General features: G+C 41.6%; 1 pseudogene; it reads left to right on the forward strand.

The window, feature by feature from the left end:
* Positions 1-4,026: 4,026 nt before the first annotated feature.
* On the forward strand, positions 4,027-5,176 carry LOC148041373 (putative methyltransferase PMT26 pseudogene; annotated as a pseudogene).
* Positions 5,177-6,888: the final 1,712 nt, after the last annotated feature.

The raw sequence follows: 6,888 nt of genomic DNA on the forward strand, positions 1-6,888 counted from the left end.
TTGGGATTTCAGCAAACAGTTCGATGAGCTATTAGAAGACTTCTAGGTTGCCTAGAGCTGCCAGGCAGTATATATGTAGGAAGGAGAAAATTTTGAAAAATACAGGAATTTTGGAGGATGATGAGCACATAGATGGGATGTATGACAGTATGATTTGTGCAGATACAATGGAAGAGATGAAAGATATGTTGAAAACTGATATGCAGAGTTGTCATAGTAATGTATTAGTGCAGTCGCTGAACATGTTTCATGAAATTGCAGATTTTGTGTCATAGATTGAGTCAGAGGCTGAGGTAACTCAGCAAAGAGTGTTGAGTGCTGAAGAAATTCAGCAAACAGAGTTTCCAACTGGTTATGATTAGCTTTCAGAGACACAGAGGGCTGAAAACTTTCAGCCAACAGAGTTTACTGCTGAAATATTTCAGCATTCAGAGTTTAGGGCTATTCCTATGCAGTCCATAGAGCAGAGGCCTGAGGATATTCAGCCATTGAAATGCAGAATTGCTGATTTACAACAAGATTTGAGTAATGCAGAAGAGCATAATGAAGCCAGGGTTGACACGAAATACAAAACTGTGGATAAGAAGGTGAAGCCGATTGCTGTACCACTTCCACCTGACCGTGATCAGCAAATAGAGAGGGCTGCCAAACAGCCAATTTTGAGGAATCCGAAGCATATTGGTCATAAATTTTCAGCAGAGACTCTTGCTGAATTGAAAATTGGAAATGGTGATTTCTTGTTACCCATAGAGAAGCAATGCTTTCAGGAGATGCTTGAGCGACATGGAAGGGGATTTGCTTTTTTCCCGCATGAGATTGGATGTGTGAATCCTGATATTGTTGCTCCTATGGTCATTTTTACTATTCCTCATATTCCATGGAATCTCCGACCTATTCCAGTGCCTAAGGCACACCTGCCAAAGCTGATTGACTTATTGAATGAGAAAATCAGGATGGGAATTCTTGAGCCTTCATCTGCACCATACTCAAATAGGTGGTTTATGGTTCCAAAGAAGGATGGTACTCTCCGATTTATTCCAGACATGCAGCCAACAGAATTACTATCAGGAATGTTGGTATAGGTCCAGTTGTGGATGAGTTTGCAGAGGCATTTGCTGGACGTGCCATCTATTCTTTAGGTGATTTGTATTCAGGATATGATCAGTTTCAGCTGGCTTTGGAAAGCAGGGACATAACCACCATGAGAACTCCTATTGGGCTTGTCAGGATGTGTACCTTGCCTCAAGGTGCCACTAATTTTGTTGCGCATATGATGAATGCCATGCATAAGGTCCTTCGGGATTACATACCTCAGCTTACTATGCCTTTTTTGGATGATGTGCCCATTAAGGGATGTGCAGAAGAAGAGAAGAATGAGAGTCTAAATGATCAGGGATGCAGATACTTTGTGGCTGATCATATTTCAGCATGTGAGAAGATTTTGGCCAAGTTAGAAGAAGTGAACTTGACACTTTCAGGGCAAAAATCTGTTTTTGGAGTGAATGAGGTTGTCATTGTTGGACATATGTGTGGGTATTATGGCACGAAACCCTCACCTGATAAGGTGAATGCTAAAGGCAAGATTGCAGAGTATTGTTCTACCACTTCAGAGGTACGGAGATTCATTGGAGCTTGTGTGTTTTATATGATTTGGATACCTCATTTTGCACACATAGCAGATTGTTTATATCAGCTGCTTCAAAAGGGGCAGAAATTCTATTGGGATGAGAGCCACACTAGAGCTATGCGAAAATTGAAGAAGTTATTGCAGAATGCTCCTACTCTCAGGAAAGCGGATTATAATTGTGGAAAGCCTATTGTATTGACAGTTGACACTAGTCCAATTGGGATGTGGGTCAAGATGATGCAGATGGAAATAGGTATGCTATTCTGTTTGGGGCGAAAGTCCTAAATGAGAGACAGAGGAGATATCCGCAAATCAAGAGGGAGCTACTGGGGATTGTCACGGCTCTCAAATGTGACAAGGAGTACTTTATTGGAGCTTCAGTTGTGGTAGAGACAGATTGCTTGCCATTGATTGGTATGATCACGAGTTGCTCTACTCCGGATATAGTCATGTTGAGATGGATTGCATACATCAAGTCATTAAATCCGGAATTTAAACACATAGCAGGGAAGGATAATCCAGTGGCAGATATGTTGTCTAGAGCTAGATATGATGATGAGGAGACTCTACTTGCAGAAAAGGATGATGCAGAAATTTCAGCCACTATGGTTGATCATGTTTGTCATGTCTATGATATTGTGGCTTTCATAGAAGAACTCTATGTTGGAGATTGGTTGCAGATTGGCAGGTACCTTAGTACACTAAGCAAAAGAGATGAATGGACAGATGAAGAGTTCAAGAAGATCAGAAGGAAAGCCTATGGTTATTTTCTCAAGGACGGATTTCTTTGGAAGCATCCGAAGAAAAGAGGCGGATTACCTTTGCGGGTTGTCTGCGATGGAGAGATACAGTTACAGGTGATGAGGGAGTTTCATGAGAGTCCTTGGGCTGGTCATAGAGGATTGTGGGCTACTTATGAGAAAATCAAGGAGAAATATTGGTGGCAAGGCATGTATAGAGATGTTTCTCACTTTGTTGAGACTTGCAGAGACTGCCAGATGTATTCGGTAGTGCGTCATCGAGATGAGCTTCATCCGACCTATCCACTATGCATTCATTATAAGTGGGTAGTTGATTTGGTTACTATGCCTATGGGTCTATGGCAGATGAGATACATTGTTTTGGCTAGAGAGGATCTTACCAATCATGCTGAGGGCAGATCTTTGAGAACGAAGACCACTAGTGCAGTGTGTAAGTTCTTATTGGAAGAAATTTTCTGCAGGTATGGTTGTGTGGGTAAGATCACTACGGATCGTGGTGAATTGGATGCAGATGAAGCTAGGGAGTTTTTCTCTCAACTAGGAATCAAGTTGGCTCTAACTACAGCATATAATCCAGAGGGAAATGGGAAGAGTGAAAGAGGGCATCCGCCGATAGTGAAAGCATTAGCCAAACCATGCAGAGGACGGATTCGAGAATGGCCGAGACTTCTACCATTTGCTTTTTGGGCTGATCGTACGACTCATAGTGTTACCATAGGATATATGCCTGTAGAGTTGATGTATGGTCGGAAACCTGTTATGTCGACTGAGACTTGTGCTTTGACTTGGTCAGTTTTACCTTGGCAGGAGAATTTGACGAGAGAGGAGCTCTTAGCTCTTCAGATTTGACAGTTGGAGAGGAGACCAGAGGATATTCAGCTAGCTATTGACAGGTTGAAGATTGCTAGACTAAGAAATAAGGACAGGTTTGACAGCAGGCATCGCTTGCGGCCTAGAGCAATAGAAGAGGGAGATTGGGTATTGGTCTTTGATAGCAGCCTTGAAAATTAGCATACTGCACTTCGGAAGATAGTGAAAAGATGGTTTGGGCCGTACATAGACATGTTTTTGATAATGCAACATATGAATTGGTAGAATTGGATGGGACAGTGCTTAGAGTGCCTATTGCTGGAAAAAGGATCAAGATTTTCAAGAAAAGAGATGATGAAGATTATGCATTGGAAGAATTTGCAAGAGAAGAACAACGAGAAGAAACTCCAATGGAAGAGACAGATGATATGACATATAATCTTGTTGATATACCGGAAATGCATAATGAAGAGATTGATCTGTTTGTGGACCTCGATGATAATGATCATGGGTAGTTGGCCCATCCGGAGGATGCGCAGGATTAGAGGGGGTGGATGTCGTACTATTGCGCATCTGAGGTGTGAAATCCACCAAAAAGTTGTGTGTGTGACATTTGTTACTTTGTACATACTTAGACGTTGTGCTTTGCTTTGCTTGAACATTTTGCCTTCAATTGGTTCATGTTCAATTTCACAGAAGAGACAAGCACTGTTTGGGATTGAATCTGATATTTGATACAAACAATTTAGAAGGAGAATGGGTTCTAGATCTGCAATGAGTATGGTTTTCCCGAGCTTCTCAAGTTGTTTGCTTATGCTGAAGATACAAATGGTATCGACAAGGGAGTTCAAGAAGACCACTGAATTTTCAGTAAAGTTTCTAATTTGGAAACCTCAAGCCTGCTTTTCTTACAAATGCCAACTTTGGATCCATTACTTGCTATTGGGATGCGGTGTTGCAAGTTTTGGAGGACTCATGTTTGAGAAGGATGTGCTGACCATGTCCTTTGCTCTGAAGGATGAACATGAGGCTCAAGTGCAGCTTGCCCTTGAGCATGGAATCCATGCCATTTCTGCAGTGATGGGGACTCAAAGGGTTGTGTTTCCTAGTAATGTGTATGATGTCGTCCATTGCACGTGGTACATAGTACCTTGGCATATTGAAGGTGGTAAGCTACTTTTGGAGCTCAACCGGGTCTTGAGGCCAGGAGGATATTTCGTTTGGTCCGCGACACCAATTTACTAGAAACTCGAGGAAGACGTCGCTATATGGAAAGAAATGGTGACTTTAACAACTGCAATATGCTAGGAGCTTGTAGCGAAGGCGATAGATTCATCCACGGGCATTGGTATCGCTGTCTTTCAGAAGCCAACGATGAACTCCTGCTATGAGAACTAGGAAAAGAATTTCCCTCCTGTCTGCAATCTAGATGATAAAGCTGATGCTGCATGGTATGTACCAATGACTGCCTGCATCCACAAGCTACCCTCTGACAAGGATGTGCGCGGTCTTGAATGACCCTGGAGTGGCCGAGCGGCTCAAGATAGCTCCAACATGGTTGGAAGGTCAGAAGGGAGTATATGGCAAAGCGGCACCAGCTCATTTTCAGTCTGATTACGAGCATTGGCAGCGTGTTATCCACAAGTCTTACATTACAGGATTGGGAATTGATTGGAAGAAAATCAGAAATGTGATGGACATGAGGGTTGTATATGGGGGATTTGCAACGGCACTAAAACCGCGACCTCTGTGGGTGATGAATGTTATAGAGTTCGATTTAGCAACAGATACACTGCCGATAATTTTCGATCGTGGTCTAGTTGGAATGCACCATGATTGGTGCGAGTCTTTCAGCTCCTATCCCAAAACTTACGATCTCCTTCATGCTAAAAACTTGTTCAGCAGGCTGAAAAAGGGGTGCAACATCACCGCTATTGTTGTGGAGATGGACCGTCTGTTGAGGCCTGTTAAGTGTTGAAATGACTTGTTTTTTGGCTGATTTTTGTTGTTTTTGAGAGCTGAATGGTTGATTTTATGAGATGATTGATTGATTTGGAAGTGGTTTGAGAGTGTTTTGGATTATATTGATTGGGTTTTGGAAGATCATGATGTTTATTGGTGGTTCTGTGATGTTCTGATAGGTTTTGATTGGTTCTGTATACCTTCTATTTTGCTCTGTTTTGGTCTGTTTTGTTCTGATTGTCTTCTGTAAGGAGGGATGGAGTATTGATTGATGAAGATTGAGATCTTGTAAAAGTTTACTGAATGGTTTGTGAGAGTTTGGAATGGTTTAAGTATGAGTTATGTGGTTTTGATGACCTTCTGTAACCTTCTGTAGGTCTTCTGTAGAGCTTCTGTCTCTGTTCTGTTCTGTTCTGTATTGTAGCTGTTCTGGTACTGTTCTGTGACTGTTTTGTATGCTTCTGTATGTGTTCTGATGGATGAGAGTGTAGCTTGGGAAAGTTTTCTAGCCTTGGAAAGAGGTGAATACAAGTGCAAAAGAGCTGGAAGAAGTAGCTGCTGAAGACTCAAGTGAAGACTAGAGTGAAGTGACAGTAGTGAGCTATGAAAGGACACTGTAGTGGCTCTGGTGACTCTTCATATCAGACATACCTCTTGGGAGGGGTATCCACGACCTAAGAAGGATTATTGAGAGTGATTTTTGAGAGATTGTAGAGAGGATATGATGTATTATTGATGGAGTGAGAGCGAGAGAGTCAGAGATAGCCAATTCTACTGAAACAAAGTGATTGTATATGAGAGATTGAGATAGAAGACTATGAAGATATTGAAGATGAATACTATGTGATGTATTTCCATTCAAAGATGGTGTATTTCTTTGCTTTCTTTGTTCTATTGATGGATTTTATGAAGATATTGAAGAATATGGTTGATTCTATTAAATCCGTGGGAGATCTACATGATGCTGCATGAAGATTTGTTGTGCCTGATGTTCTTTTCTTCATTGTGATCATATGAAACATGATAAACAAGCTTGTTGATGTTACAAGATAGATTTTCTTGCAAGAGAATTCCCTTTTCCTTGGTGTTCCTCTTGGGGCTCCAAGTTTTTGGTTCGCAGCTGGGGAAACTTGCCATCAACAAGCACCAGAAGAGGCTGAAAATGAAGGAAATGGCATTGCCAAGAAGAGAAGAATTCAATGGATGTTTGTAAAGTTCCTTCTTCCACTAAAGAGTTGGAATTTCTCATAATCAAAGCCACTTTCCACAAGAAGTTCATCCCACAATGGCGGAAACACATCACCATCATGATGCATGCTCTATGTAGTGGACAGTTTCCTCTTCCTGTTGAAGCAGCAGAAACTTGCATCTTGGTGGCAAACTGTTTGGGAACAAACTGAAGAGTAGAAACAGAGAGAATGACCATCCATGGAAGATTTGGCATTCATTGAGAAGTTTCCAAACAATATCAAGTGGGAGATTGTGAAGAAGCTTCAGGAGTCTTGGTCTGTAGAGGTTCACAAAGATAAGAAGGAAAAGAGTTGGAATTTGTTCGTGGATGCTCAACAGCAAGATACATGGGATGCTTGGTGTACTGATAATCTTCTGTTTGTTCAATTAGCAACCCACTGGAAGTTGGTAGACAGAGTGTTTTTCACAACATACACTGTTGAAACCATCAGAAGTTGGCATTACTATGATGATGGCACCACCACAATGCTCAGACGT

This window comes from Lygodium microphyllum, chromosome 1, assembly GCF_053477565.2.
Source record: "Lygodium microphyllum isolate KBCC chromosome 1, Lygodium_microphyllum_v1.1.10, whole genome shotgun sequence".
NCBI classification, from domain to species: domain Eukaryota; kingdom Viridiplantae; phylum Streptophyta; class Polypodiopsida; order Schizaeales; family Lygodiaceae; genus Lygodium; species Lygodium microphyllum.